Genomic DNA, 14,670 nt, shown 5'->3' on the forward strand with positions numbered 1-14,670 from the left:
ATTTTACAAACAATCTTCTTAAAAGCTATTATCCATGGAATTAACACACAAAACTACGCATACTTACTCTTCTCCATCCCCTCTGTTAGATGATAGCTCAACTATCACTTTTAAGCTTTAAAGTTGTCTACTTCGCATGTCACAAAGTTCATTCAGCCTGTGCAAGGGGTATATGTGAAGTGATGCATAAGAATTACTTATGTTTCTCTGCTGTAAATAAAACAGAGCAGTTAGGCACCTTTACAAGATTTAGTAGATTGCAACCTCTTCAGATTCACTGGAAACAATCAGTATGAGTTGCTTGTCTCACGATGTAGTCACTGGCTGTGGTCCGCTACGTATTGACTTCTTATTGCTAGTCTTCATCAGGTGATGGGGTCGACAGGTTACGCGTCACCATCGTCAGCAGACCATTGCGCTACAAGAGGTAAAAGTGATTAATGTTCGTCACCCAGTTTCTCCATGGTAAATTTAAGAACAGATCCGCGCTTTCCAATACAGCATCAGGCATGTTGTTGTAATCGAGACTGCTGTCATGTTCATCTTCGGGCGTGACCAAGGGGCTGGGTATTACATCTGCCAGTTCTTGAGGCATCAGATTGCCGGCAGTCCAGAAGATTTCAAGCTGTCCTTTATTGTCAATGGTCCAGGCATGCCCATCAGGTCCGGCCAGGGGAATATACTTGGTGTTGGGTCGTCTGCTTTTCTTCCATATAAAAGTTTGATAGTTAGCTCTTTGGATATGCATTCGTAGGCTCTCGTAAGGAGGAAGAAGACTTATATCCACTCCGTAGTAGCTTGTCAGCACTATTCCTGGCCTCGTAGTGAACCTCTCAATAAACTTCTCATGTCTTAGGTAGCTGATGTCAGCCGACTTGCTGTCATACATTAGGCACGTAAACTACTCCAGATCTTCAAATACGCTGTTTTCTACGTCAACAGATGTTCCCAAAGCATGAAGGAGGGAAGAAACTCTTGTTCCTTTATAAGGAGTTTCGGGGGCGTCATTTTCCCATTTCGTATGAACGCGCTGGTAGTATCGCAACCAGTAAATGCGTGCAGGGCTGCATGTGAGGGCAAGATTGACATCAACTCCGAGATCTCTTGCAACTGCATGGATATTCAAGAGACGTCGCTTGTCACCCGTCGCTTGTTTACTTCGTTGCACAAAAACCTCTTCCAGTCACGAGGAACTTTGGTAGACGGTCCTTTCACTAGGTGTGCCTTAGCAGAACCTCTTCGCGATCGTTCTACTCCTTTAATTGAACGGGGATGATAGGAGTCCGTCACAAAGTCAACACGCTGTGCCCGTGAGAGGTGATCAAAAACACATTCAGCTAGCTCTCCAAATGTGCTTGGAAGAGAAATCCTTGCCTGCTGCACCGCACTCCCGTCTATGATGTAGCAATCAAATGCCACGGTGGGTCTCTGTACCAAGTGCAATTTCTCTGCTAGGGAATGCATCAACTTCGACTTGTCAGTCTTTATCAGAGCACCATCTGCAGTAGCGAGTGCCCAAGGGACCTGGCCCAACGGATAACTCAGCACGTTTCCCAAGCTAACGCGATGCTCTAGCGCCAGTATCACCAGTTGCCCAAAGACGTTTCTCTCTGCTGTTATTTCTTTGTTTCTTCTTTCCTTTCCGCAGACCATTGATGATTTTGCTAGGGTAGCAAACGTTTTGAGATTCTGTTTCTTTACTGGAGAGGGAAAGATGGTCTTCTTCTCTACTAGTCTTTTCTGGACAAACTCCCGATGGGCCTTCTTTCCGATCGATGTCATCAGCCATCAGTATGTCACTTTCGACATCTTGGGGGCACAGGAGCGCCGAATGAAAGACAGTATAGCGCATCTTTGTCTTCGATGGTGAATGGATTAGTGAAATTACTAATGGCCTGTAAAACACTGCATGTGTCTTGCTCGCTCTTCACAATTTGCGATCCTCTCACCTCCTTGTGCGATGTAGCCTCCGGGCTGTCCATACTTGCAATCTCTTTGGTCGCTTGCAGATAGCTCGCTCTTGTGTGCCGTGTACGACACCATCTGTAGGACGCCGAATGATTCCTGCTAAAACCAACAATGCCGCCGTGAGATTTGGCTAGCGGTTGTTTGTTTGCTCGATGGTGATGTCAACATCGTTCCTGGATGATGGTACATACGATCTGTTGATCTGAAGCCATTGCGTTTCAACAATTCCTCCGCTCCGGGATGTGAATTTTCCAGGTTTAACATAATTACCAGGTAGAGTGTGGAGTACCTTTCATAGTTGGGATGATCGAAGCTGAAGAACAAGCTGCACATCTTCTGGAGGCTTGCAAGATGAAGCATTAGATTGTTCTGTTTGGTAATAAAAAATTGCTGGAAATAACGCCTTGAGGTTTGTTAGAAACCTCATACGTCATGTCGGTTGAGCGTATTCGATAGTTTTTTTCTGACATTCAAATTATCTCGAGAAAACCATTTTCCAAAAAAAATCATATGCATTTCAAGACGTTGAAAAGGACTGATTTATCGACTGAAGTGAGATTATTTACTATAATATCTAACTGTTATATTGACGTAATATATTTAATCAATCATAAAACATCTTAGCAAACGAGAGAAAGCAGCATCAGAGAACAAAAACTTACCTGTCCGCTTTTCCAAAATGGCTGATTAGAAATCCGAGTGTTAAACAATACCCTTAAGTAAAGGTTTAAAATGATATATGTCTGCAAAAATCCCGAGATGGGGGGAGGGTTTCACTTTCTGGCCCATGGACTACTAGTATTGCATGGATGGCCAAAAACATGGCAATACATCTTGAGAAGCCGCATAAAAAGTACTTGAGGCACTAAATTGTCGGGCGAGGTGTTTTTTGTGCCAGATCTCCCCCAAATCCCACGCAAACCTTGAACAACTGTAGTTTTGTTGAAATTTATTGGCATTGCCTAGAAAGCGTAGTAATCATCTCGGGTGCATATTTAAGACACCAATAGCCACGAACTATCGTGGAAAGCAGTTCCGGTGCTTAATAATGCTGCGTTGTTTACGAAATTTCCACATCTAATAAATTTGAGTGATTATGCAGAGTTTCTGTGCGACACGATCGTATACATAATCTTATACAGTATAGGTATAAGCTGCATGAACTTTGTGACATGCGCAGTAGTCAACTTTGAAGCTTAAAAGTGAAAGTTGAGCTATCATCTAACAGAGGGGATGGAGAAGAGTAAGTATGCACAGTTTTGTGTGTTAATTCCATGGATAATAGCTTTCAAGAAGATTGTTTGTAAAATTCCGGGCTGGGTAGCCTGTGGCACTTTGATTAAAATAAATCATGGTGCCGTACGGCCACACCCACTAATCGATCGAGTGCAAACATCGATTTTTGGAATACCCTTAAGTAAAGGTTTAAAATGATATATGTCTGCAAAAATCCCGAGATGGGGTGAGGGTTTCACTTTCTGGCCCATGGACTACTAGTTTGATCGTTCGAAGGCTGCTTGCACTGAAACGCGCGTGGATCAAGGCAATTTTTCTCATAGAAACCATTTAAGAGTTATTGTCTGAGAAAACCAGGCGGGTGGTCAAAGATCGGGGTCGGCCAAATCATTCCATACTAACATCATAGATAGGTTAGGTGGACTTATGGATAAATATACTAAAGTTGGCTCTTCAAGTGTTTTGGTATAGGAGATATGAGATCCACTCTCCATCACCCCCTCAGGTCCTAGTTTTTCTGGTAAATTTGACCCAAATTTGACAGCCAGCTAAAACTGTACAATTTAGCGAACGAAGTTCGTGTTTTGTACCTGATATATATGGGCATCGAACTTCTTGTAAAAAGCAAGAGATATGCGAAATAAGCAAAAGTCACTCTAAAACATTTAGTTTTGGAATACCTATATTTCGTATCTGCAAATGAGCAAGAAATAAGCCATTTTCTACTTCACGCAGAACACACAACTAAAACTTCAGCAAAAACTGGATGCCAAAACCAAACACTCTTACCTTCTATCTATTAAAATCAGCAATAATCTTTTTGGGCCATTCAAACAGCAAGATGCTACATCACCTCCATTTCTCCTACAACTCGATGTCATGTACAGCACGACACGACGCAATCAATGTGCTGTTTAAGCCGCTCCTGGATTTCGCATTGGGTTTGTCTTAAGTTAAAAATATTTAGTTGATCAAATTAGTTCCACAAAAAATTCAAATCCCCTCTCTTGCGAATTTAACGGAAAAAAAATTAAGAAAACGCGAAAATAAACAAAACGACGCCATGTTGAATTTGTTCACTCGGGATAGACTGGGAACTAGTGGATTGGTTGTAAGGGAGCCAGGGGCTAGCCAAGATCATGGGTTCCACGCTGTTTTTCATAAGTAAGCTTTTTGATTTAAGAAAGGCTGGTTTAGGCTCATGCCGTAAGTGGCAAGGAATAACAAACAATTGGGAAATGAAGATACCAACGAGAGTTACAACCATTTTCCATGCTTATTAAATGGCCTACATGTTGTTATGCTTGCTGGGCAGGGAAAATCGTTTTGAAATTTAATTTGCATTTTGTGGGCGTTGATTAGGCGAAGTTTCTGGGTCAAGCTGTCTTGTACTGTCAAAGACGGGATTACAACGAATCAAATAAGAGCCAAAAACACAAGAGTAATTTGGAGAAACAATACCGTAGCCCAGTTGGAAGTCTTGTTTCCAGATTCACTTGCAGAAACTCTATTTTGCTTCAATACAAAGGGAAAAAAATCCGAAAAAATAACGTCATATTATTTTATATCGTAAGAGACTATACACGTACAAAAGTATTTTATGACAATTTTGTTCTTACCACATTTACATTTATTACGTGACATATGGTCTTCGCTTCAGTCTTTTGCGACAGTACTTACATTGCAGTCAGAAGCGTAATGTACAACGCAAAATGAGCTGCTCATTTTCAACTGTTGACGGTGTATGCGGTCCAACACCATACGCGTCAAATGAGCTTTATGTTATTTCTCTAAAATCATGCAGAAAGGATTTAACAGATTATCCAACTAATCTGGGTGTCAGTGGATCGAAGTGGAGGCTTAGGGACACGGATTAACGAGGCTGATGTTATTCTCAATCGCGCCGGATTGCATTCTCTATCAGATGAAGACAGGGAAATGTCCAAAGCACAGATACGAATGAACACCACATTACCAGAAGTTAAAATCCAGTTGTTCTAACCCATCTCACAGAGGTGAAGCGAAAAAAATTTGAAAAAAATCTTCGTCGGGTAAACAAACAGGTGTCGGAGGAAATATACCAGGAGTTTCAAGTTTCAGTTCCAATAGGATCCGGTATGTACAATAAGCCAATATTTAAATTATTTTCTCGCAAGTCATCTATTTTTGGTAATTAATTTACTCTTTATATGTTACCTAAAGATATTTTCACCTTACGTGTAGTTTCTTATCAGTTCGGAAATCTCTGCTAATTTATCAGATGCATTGTTTTGTTACAATGTAATAGACATCTTATTCAATTGAAATCGACATTTCAAATATTGTTTCAGCCTTGTGTAACACATGTCGAAAAGGCCATTCAAGCAGATTTAAAGTGGGGGATGCTACCTCAAAATTTGAGGACAAGCTTAAGGTGAATGTTTTGAATTAATAGTAAGACTACTGTTCCCTTGGACCGATATATAACTTCTTTATTTATTCGACCCGGAAACAATTTTGTGATGGTCCCAGTAGAGTTTAAGAGTTGGGCGTTGCAGATTCTACGTTAACGTGATGTTATTTGTTTAGTCTCTGATTAGCGTTCTTGACGGTCCGGCAGCTCCTCCTTCCCGTCTCCTATCATATTTATCAAAGTATCAAAGCGGAGATAATACAGCCAAAACTAATTTTTTGTTAATTTGTTGTGCAAGTTTTCAACAGCAGCTTTTATAACCAAAAAGTGCATACTCCTAAGGGCCTTCTGGTTTACATGACAAGCCGGAATGATAAGTCCAACGCTTTTATTAAAAGCAAATGACGTATTTAGTGAGGGCTCCTGGGTAAATATTTCGCTTCACGACATGTGTTCATTGACAGACCAACGGAACTAGCAAAGTTCAAAATAAGTAAACAAAAGATCGGAAGCAAAAACAAACATACCTTGGAAAAGGCAGTTATCTATAGGAAAAAAGAAATTCCAACCCAAAGGGGATCTGCAAGGAAAATTCTTTTTTCTAAATATCAAGCGCACATTTTCCGTCAGTCATCTTTAGTTTTACGCAGTTTATTTTAAAGGTAGAACAATTCCATGACACTGTTGCTACTTATTTCACACATCCAATTTGATTGCTTTGCGGTAAAGGTAGCGATCATATTTCAGCTTTCCTCAGTGATTCGGAGGGGAGCGTGTCGAGTAGAGAGATTAACCTAGGAAAGTCAATTTATTGAGTAACAACTGTGATCAGTTTGCTCATACACTGTACAGAGATTTGTTTTACTAGTGTTATGTAGTACAAGTGTCAAATAACGTTACTTCTTTCGAAGTTACTAAACGGAAACTTTCTTATAAAGGCATTGCAATTTTTGTTATTAAATTCAACAATTCCAGTTGTTCATGCTTTAGCGTGCTTTATTGAGTTGTGAAGAACGCGGGAGTTGGATATCTCTGATTTCTTGACGGTGAAAATGTACATCAAAAGCCGCACGCTTAAAAAAAATGAAGTTATTTTTTCACGCTATTGCCGGTTCTGCTGGTTCTATTTTGAGCATGATTCGTTCATGTCATTATTTGTTCAGATCTTGAGCTGTTTATCGCGATAAACAGACGTTTATAGCAACAATGCGTCAGCGATAGGTCCTTCCCTGTCCCCTCCCTACCCAAAGTAAAAATAAGTAGGTCCCAGTCCCTTGAGAGCAATCCAACTCAAGATGGCGTCGTTCTGTTTAGTTCGTATTTCTTTTTAAATTTTCGTTCTGTTAAATTGGCCAGAGAAGGGTTCTGATTTTTTTGGGACCACTTAAGTCAACTGCATATATTTAACCGTGGAGAAATCCAATGTGGAGTCCAAGAGCGGCTTAATCGGCACATTGCTTGTGTCGTGTCGTGCTGTACATGACAACGAGTGGTAGGAGTAATGGAGGTGGTGACGCATCTTGCTGTTTGAATGGCCCAAAAAGATTATTGGTGATTGTGATAGAGAGAAGGTAAAAGTTTTTGGTTTTAGCATCCGATTGTTGCTGAAGATTTAGTTGTGTGTTCTGCGTGAGGTCGAAAATGGCTAATTTCTTGCTCATTCGCAGATTCGAAATATAGGTATTCCAAAACTAAATGTTGTAGAGTGACTTTTGCTTATTTCGCATATCTCTGGCTTTGTACAAGAAGTTCTATGCCCATTTATATCAGGTACAAAACACGAACTCCGTTTGCTAAATTTTACAGTTTTTGCTGGCTGTCAAATTTGGGTCAAATTTACCAGAAAAACTAGGACCTGAGGGGGTGATGGAGTGTGGATCTCATTTCTCCTATACCAAAACACGTGAAGAGCAAACTTTAGTATATTTATCCATAAGTCCACCTAACCAATCTATGATGTTAGTATGGAATAATTTGGCCGACCCCCATCTTTCAGCTTTTTCAGATTTTGCCCGGTTTTCTCAGACATTGACTCTTAAATTCGAATAAAAAAATTCAGGCAGACAAATTGTAGCGTGCAATCAATGAACCGAGACAAATCGCGCAGAGATACGCCGTGAGACTGGTAGATTTTACAATTTTTTGTCATGATTTCTTCACTCGTAGTCATGTCGAAAATGAAAATGATCCCAATTTATAAGAAACTGTTGCACTAAAACCAATTTTTATTAGTTTCACCGATTTTCAACACCGGGATTATGTTTTCAAATTTAAAAGTGATCGGGCCGACAAAACAAAGTGAGCGGAATAATCGGTTTTAGAAATTGAAAAAAAACAGGGCTCAAAAAATCGATATAAAGGGGCTTTGTGGTTGAAATATACCTTAAATGACAAAAGGGCACTGTAAATTAGCTACCTTTCCGATTTTAATTCACAAGGAAGGAAAGGAAAATGCGAGGTATATCTTGAAAGCACTTGCGATGCCCGCACTCTGAATGGTAAACACAGGGAAAACCCATCAAAGTGGTCCTCCAACATGGCGGACGGTAAATCAAGGGTCACGTGTCCGCACACACACTATAGCCTTTAACGAATGAAAAATGTGGCGCATAAACGGAAATATATACAAAAAGGGTGCTAAAACTTGAGAATAAAACAAGAAGTGTGAAAAAGCTAAAAGATGAAAAATGGAAATGAGGACTAATTACAATAAAATGGAATATTGCCTAGGAAACGGTTTTGAGTTATTTTCCGCGTCGACAATTTCTGCTTTGCCTTTAGTTCAGTGCTTTCTTTTTGAAGCGGGCTTCTTCTTAAGATTTTCATCCTCACTGATGTCCAAAGACTCGTCGTCCTCTCTTTTGAGGAAAAATCTTCTTACAACAATTCGGTAAGTGCTCAGGGTGGACGGCTCGTATTATTCGCCAAGCCTATCTTTTCTTGTATCTCGTATTTCGAGAAAGAAGTGCTTCAGCAGGTCGGAAGCGTTGGCTTTGTTGTTGCTTATCAACTGTAGTGTTTGGTCATATCGATCATTATACCAAGCTTGAAGGCGACGAACAGCACTCAGTTCCTTTGACAGTGTTCTTCGCGAGCTGCTTTTTTTTTCTGGAACTCTTCAATCTCCTCGTCGTCTAAGATAACAATGCTACTTCTTTTCTTTCTCGGCTCAGTTTGGGGCTCAGTTTCGTTAGCTTCCGCCTCGCTATATTTACTTGGCGACTCTCCTGTTTCGCTTTCGCTATCGATGTTGTCAAACAACTCTTTGAAAAAAGTACGGCAAATATCAACATTTGGCATTTCGCCCAATTCATCTCCACGGGAAACGATATGGGACCTCGAAAACTCTTCCATTGAATTTCCACACTTATTCTGTTTCAATTAAACGATTTCAGACATTTAGAAACGAAAAATTACGAAATTGCCGACAAATTTCGAATATCAAGCGTCGAAATTTGTTTGCGCGTGCAAAATGTTGCCATAGATACGTTTGCAGGAAGCAAGAATATACGTTTTGACCAGGCGCGAAATAATTTATTTTCAGTTTTACATGCTACGGAAGACTTGCTAAACGTGCAATGTTATTGTTTTCGCCGAAAGGCATAACCGTCAAATAAAATTAGCAGGGCAAAGGTTAGGGGTCACAGCTTGCAGTCGACAAGGTCGCAGGTGACAAGTCATAGGTTACCGGTATAAGAAAGACAGAAACATAGAGTGACAAAGAAAGCGGTGATTGCGCTTGTGGTCACTATCGACTTGGGTGAGAAATTCAAGAGAAACGTAAGGGCAAATGACGAGTAAGAGATCAACTTTGGATTCCATAAATTTGAAAGTATGTAACTTATTTCTACCTATTAGAAAGTATATCTCACATAAGCACAAGTTACAATTCGTGCAAACAAATTACACAAGCGCATTGAAATACTCGCAAAGAAAGAAGCATTTAACACTTTAAATGACACCAGCGTGCTAAAAACTGAAAAGGAGTCTAAAATTTACCGGCCAGGAGACGTGGTCGTTTAAAAGTGTCCCCGTTCGTGTTGTGAACTTATTGGAGGCATGCTTTAAGTTACTAAAGCGATTGAAAGACCTCTGGTTATATTTGATGCATGCGGAATGGATAAGCCTTCCCGCAGTGGACATCTCAACAGTATTTGGATGACAAATTTGTAACAAAAAGGGAAACGGGAGTTCGATGACACCGTTTATATCAGTACAAGAATCTTTATTATTTTTTTTTTGTCGTTGGCTGATAAGCTGCAATTTAATGCCTTTTGTAGGGCCGGTTTACAAGCTACTACCTGTCGACGGATTTGGCGGCACGAGAGTATCGGAAAACGAATCTCTTGTGTATTTTCACAGACGATTTACAGCCAATGGCGTCCGGATTCAGGAAATATGTTGACGAGCACCAGGTTTCTTATTAAGTCGGGCAGACACTTTCGTACAAACCGCAATGTCAATAAAATTGAAAAAAAAATAAATAAATAAATAAAAAATCGGCTGTTGTAATACACGCACAATTTACGCTGGGATACACCTGGTATCATGTGAGCCGGGCTTAAGTTTAAATACCCCGGCAATATTATAATTTTCTCAGAATTCGAACATTGTACATAAAGTAGTTTTTGAGAAATTGAACTAGCCTTTAAAAAGTATGTACGCCTTTGTGGCTACTACTCTCTCCATCCAGCTGGCATAAGTTCTTGGTAAAATTTAACAGCTGGTGAAATCCTGTAACGTTAGGAGTAGCCTGCGTATGAGGCTCTAGAACAGGGGGGTGGGAGGGAAATCAGTCACGTGGGAAGCGTGGGATCCGATGCTAGGATCGTTAAGACAACGTCAAAAAGAAACACTGTATCGCAGCGCAACGTCCACCTTTTTTGTAACAATTTTACTTGAATTATATTTACAGTTCACAATTGTAAGCGTCCAAAGTGAAACTGTGAGCTTCTTGGGTCCTTATTGGTCGTCCGATGTAATGGCCTTTTTTCTGTAAAGCGGGAATTGGAATGACGGCATATTTGCAGTTATAACGGATGACTAGAAATGTAGTGGTCTTTGCTCGTGATCTCTTGAAGTGGCAAGTTTTTTTTTCCCCATCCAAGGGACTTGGCTTATTGACATATTTCAAATATTCCTGAGATAAAACAATCATTAAAACTAGTCCCACTACTTATAAGTATCCCAGTGTCTGATGAATTATGCATACATCATCATCATCATCATATCTTTATTTACCCTCGGATTTACAGAGTAGCTTAATGCAGCTAATATCTCCGAGCATTTACCCACCCAACCATGAGAATATACACACAAAGACCAGACTACATCACCGGGAACTACGTCCCCTACTCTTTGCGAACAGTGAGTGGGTTCTTTAACGTCCCACAGAGTTATTTACAAACAAGGGTTGTGAGACGGGGCCTACGGTTTATCGTACTTATCCGAGAAGACTAGAAAGTCTAACCATTTGCATGCTGCCTCTTTGGTTTTAAGAAAGAAGGATTCCAAAGCAGTCGGAAGAAACGACTATTTTGTCGAATCACTCATTCCATCAACTGAAGCGGTCCTGTTTTTAAAAGTTTTAGCTAATAAAGTGTGTGGATATCATGTAAACTTACGCATTTTCTTGCTGTAGGTACTTGAGTAACAACCAGCTGAAGGAACTACCCAAAGGAGTTTTTGATAACAATAAACAGCTGTGGGAGCTGTAAGTATAACTACTCCTTTGTCTGTAAAACAAAACTCCAGGGGCTAGTGCTGCTTGCTGAGAAATATTGTGTTTATCTTTTTTTAAAGTATATTCTCGCGTGCAGCCTCAATTCAGTAACTAGGTGTGAATCAATTCTCAATCAAAAAGTAAAAACTAGTTTGAAATGTAGTAGCAACTGATATTGAAAACGCCAGTGTTAACTCACTACTGACCAAACTATTTGAAAGATTTAGTTTTAAACAGTTCTTGTCTCATTTACAAGTTGTTTCGTGTTGTTGTTGTTCAGTGTGTGTGTGTGTTTTTTTTAATTCTCTTTTGCTCTTTTTTCTTTTTGTTTGTGTTTTTGTTTTGTCTTTCTGTTTTGCTTTTTACACAAGTCAAAAGACGTGGTCATCTAGAAAAACAAAAGTAGAAATTTATTGAGCGGTGAAAGCAATTGAAAGATCTTTGCTTTGGTTTGAGGCGGAATTTATAAGCCTTCCCGCAGTGTACACGCAAACAGCATTTGGATCATAAATTTGTAACCAAAGGGGAAGCGAGAGTTCCATCCCAGCATTTACGTTGACAGAGGAATGTTTGTTTACATTATTTTGCTGACGAGCTGCAATTAAATGCAGTTCGTAAGGACTGGGTTGCGCGCTACTACCTGTTGGCGAATCTTAAGGCTCGACAATATCGGAACACGAATATTCTCTGTATTTTGACACACGAGTTAGAGCCAAACGAGTCTTGATTCATGAAATAGTTGCTGAGCACCGGCTTTCTTGTCAAATCGAGCGGACACTTTCGTACACCACGATGGCCGACGCTATAAAATCGCTAAAGATTCTCCGAAAGAACCGTTGGAAATTTTTTTTTTAACATGTGTAGTTGTTATTATCAAACGGTTTTAATTAGAAACCACTCTGTCATTAGTTTCGTGAAGGAAACACGTTGTGGAGTTGGGAAAAGTCTATAGAGTTTTTATCGGGAAGGGAAGTTTTGCTCGATGATAATTTCCCCAAAAGAACTTAACTCTGTCAACCTTGTTTTCAGAAGATAAAAACATTTACGAATTGCAATCTTTAATGAAAAAACCGATGGACTTTTCCAGGGCTTATTTTTTCGATTTTAATTTCTTAAATACAAATGGCGACAGATACTAGTCCAGTTACTAAATAGTCCTCCAAATCGAAGGAGAATTGCAGACTGAGAAATTTTTGGCGAAGTCGTCCTTATCGGTAGAGCCTTTGCAGTCACTCGATGTAACTGTGACATACCTAGAACTGCGCTACGTCACCCATTCTTCTTTGAAACGAGACAGATTATTTTACCGCGCGTTTTTGGATTTAGTGCTTGTATTTAACAGTGTTTGGAAATTTTAGCGATTTTTAGAAGACTAAACGTTAACTTTCGGACAAAACAGAACAATGACGAAATAGCAAATTTACAAAACTTTGAAGAGAACGTAAATTTGCGCAAAGCTGTACAAACTTTACGCGTCTTTAAGTAGCCTCGTAAAGTTAATGTTTATGAAGTAACGTAAAGTAAAGATGTGGTTTAAGTCGTTAATAAAGGGACTTAAAGATCAGATTAAGGATCTTGATTGGCTGCATTCTTAAACACAATCTGGAATTTCTACTGCTTGCCCGTCCCATGGTCCCTTTGCCAAGAGTACTCTTTATATTGAATGTGAATATTTGAAACTTTTTGTATCGCCGCAACAGAATTCGCATTTGATATTCGGGCACCGAATGGAGTTATTTGATCTTTTTGATTTTAAAGTCAACGGGCCTCTGGAGCAAGAGTAATACTCGGATGAACAAAGTATGGGACGATCTTATGAACGGTCACAAATATAACCAGAATTCTTCGCCCGAGCTTCACAGGGTTAGGATGACGAAAACACACGATAGCACGGTGATGTGGTACGCTGAAATGGTTACAAAGACAGTGACGAGTTTGGCCGCGTGTTTTCAGCATTAAGTTACATTGAAAATTAACGAAATAAAGCTGGTCATGATTTTCAAATCAGAGCTCGAAACAATGTGCAAATATTCTCAAAAAGGCAGAAAATGGATGGAAAATGAATCCAATAAATATCAATAGGAGATTGATTTTAGACGCTGTGAACTGTTTCCAAAACTGAAGCCGGTCCCGTCATGACATTCCTCACATTCAGAAATGTGAGGAAGCGCTAACTTCAGCGATTCAAAAAAAAAAGTTAATGGGATTTTATACAAAAATGGGGAAAACGATAAACTCTGCAGTGTAGAACTTCTAATATTCACACGGAGACAATGCAATTCTAAAGGCCGCGTATTTACAATCCAATAAGAACCTTTTAGTTTAAAACATCTAACTTGTAGAGTAAAATTTTAAAGTCCTAAATCTGGTCAAGTCAACAACCTACACCCTTGTCTAAAGTAATAGTTTTGCAATTAGACATAATATACTGAGACGTACTGGCGTCTCAAGAGGCACCAACCCCCTCCTTCCCCCCCCCCCCCCCCGCCCCACTCTTTCCCCTTAGGAGAGCCTGAAACTTAGGTTAAAAAAGGCATGGACGTGCGAATGAAGAGGTAGTTGAATACACAAAAATATCCATAGGTCTAACCAAGCCAGGACAAAAAAACACCTACGTATAACAAGAAAAATAGCAAGTTTAAAACTGATCCCAAGAAGTCCTTGGCACTATTGTAATTTCTAACCCTAAAAATCCTTCCTTTGAGGGCACACCCCTCAAAGTAAAACAATTTTTCCTAGTCTTTAAAATAAACACAATAATAAGATCCTAATTACATATATATTGAGCTAAGTTGTGTAACTCCATACAAGAGTGTCACATTTTTCAATTAACAATCTGTAGTATTACAGAAAGAATTGTATAAAGCATGCCATCATTTTCTAGATAAATAATTAACCTTTTGTTCTTTAACAGAAGCTAAATTGTATTGTTTTATTTAAAGAGTACTTAAGGAGTAATAACGTTAACCTGAGCTTGAGTCTTAGACCTGAGTTACGGTGACTCAAAATGGGTAAACAACTGCTACTCTTATCGTGGTATGATATCAATTTGAAAAACTGGTATCAGCCCACTTTGATGCATTCAAAGAAGACCTATATTGTCTACTCCATTCTTTTTTACGGTGGCCCATAAGGGACACCACTTTCATTTAAAAAAAATCAACAAAAATGTAAAATAAAAGCAATTACAAGTTGATTATACACTACAAAGAAGAGAAATCCGCACATTGCAAATAAAATGACTCGGCATACTGCAAACAAAAGTAAATTCGCACGCTGCAGTGACAATAAAGTCCACACAGCAAACTAAATAAACCGCATACTGCAACTAAAATGAATCCGCACACTTCAA

General features: G+C 39.5%; 3 protein-coding genes across 5 annotated transcripts in view; all 3 read left to right on the top strand.

The window, feature by feature from the left end:
* LOC146470953 (uncharacterized) overlaps window positions 1-14,670 on the top strand; it is a 174,279-nt gene that overhangs the window by 66,550 nt on the left and 93,059 nt on the right. The window lies entirely within an intron of this gene.
* The window catches only part of LOC146470956 (mannan-binding lectin serine protease 2-like), a 94,262-nt gene that overhangs the window by 20,419 nt on the left and 59,173 nt on the right, over window positions 1-14,670 (top strand). Inside the window, exon 7 of one of the 3 annotated variants that reach the window (XR_014866910.1) lies at window positions 11,238-11,659. The exons of the other annotated variants lie outside the window; for them this stretch is intronic. The gene's annotated coding sequence lies outside the window, so the exon portion shown is untranslated. Of the gene's footprint in view, window positions 1-11,237; window positions 11,660-14,670 lie in introns of those variants that run through there. 3 annotated transcript variants of the gene reach the window in all.
* The window catches only part of LOC146470959 (uncharacterized), an 11,734-nt gene continuing 11,519 nt past the window's right edge, over window positions 14,456-14,670 (top strand). The window contains exon 1 of the mRNA XM_085121369.1: window positions 14,456-14,670. This exon is cut by the window's right edge and continues 1,101 nt beyond it. The gene's annotated coding sequence lies outside the window, so the exon portion shown is untranslated.

The sequence above is a fragment of the Pavona decussata genome, unplaced genomic scaffold (genome assembly GCF_977016875.1).
Source record: "Pavona decussata unplaced genomic scaffold, jaPavDecu1.1 SCAFFOLD_108, whole genome shotgun sequence".
Classification (NCBI taxonomy): domain Eukaryota; kingdom Metazoa; phylum Cnidaria; class Anthozoa; order Scleractinia; family Agariciidae; genus Pavona; species Pavona decussata.